Here is an 872-nt window from a genome sequence, read left to right as displayed (position 1 = left end):
AATCATGTGTATATACATAATATGCATATATATGATAGATGTGTGTGTGTGTGTGTGTGTGTGTGTGTGTGTGTGTGCGTGCGTGCGTGCGTGCGTGCGTGCGTGCGTGCGTGTGTGTGTGTGTGCGTGCGCCTGTCCGTACGTATATATGTATGTGTAAGAATTGATTTAATGAACGGAGCAATAGAATATGTTCGGGTGGAATGGAGGGTGGTAGGTTGCTTCATATGTAACAATAGTTGTCCATTCTCCGGTGAAACAATTTATTTCTTAATATACGATAGCAGAAGTTCATGCAGAGTGCAACTTTTTCATCATTATAGGATAGCAATATTCCAATCGTGAGCGGGGCAGAAAGCTTGTATATTGTTTCGTGACAACAAGGGTTAATGGCCTGTTTGGACATAGGATAGTTTATTACTTCATATACGACAGCTGTAGCTCATACTTACACACGATTTGGTGTTTAGAAGCAGAACGAGGTTTGGTCGGTGCATATAAATTCCTGTATGAAAGAAAAAGTTAATGTTGCTTCAAATTTATTTACATTAGTAGCAGATAATAAACAGCTAGCATCATCCACCTCTGCACTATACCTGATGTTATCGGCAGCAGCAACTGAGCTACCAATACTACCATTGCCACCACCACCATCACCACCACCACCACCATCACCACCACCACGACAACAATCATAACCGCCGCCGTCTCCACCTCTACCATCATTATTATCACGAACAACCAACCCTACTTTATTGTAAATTGGCATCGTTTTCCGCTGTAGTATATTTTAGAGGTGGCGGGATGTGTTCCCTGGTACTTTTAAGGGAGACCATTCTGTTGCATGCATTCATGCTAGGTCTCGGGTGTTA

Source organism: Octopus bimaculoides, chromosome 2 (genome assembly GCF_001194135.2).
Source record: "Octopus bimaculoides isolate UCB-OBI-ISO-001 chromosome 2, ASM119413v2, whole genome shotgun sequence".
Classification (NCBI taxonomy): domain Eukaryota; kingdom Metazoa; phylum Mollusca; class Cephalopoda; order Octopoda; family Octopodidae; genus Octopus; species Octopus bimaculoides.
The sequence above is the reverse complement of the archived record's forward strand: the minus strand, read 5'-3'. Positions refer to the sequence as shown.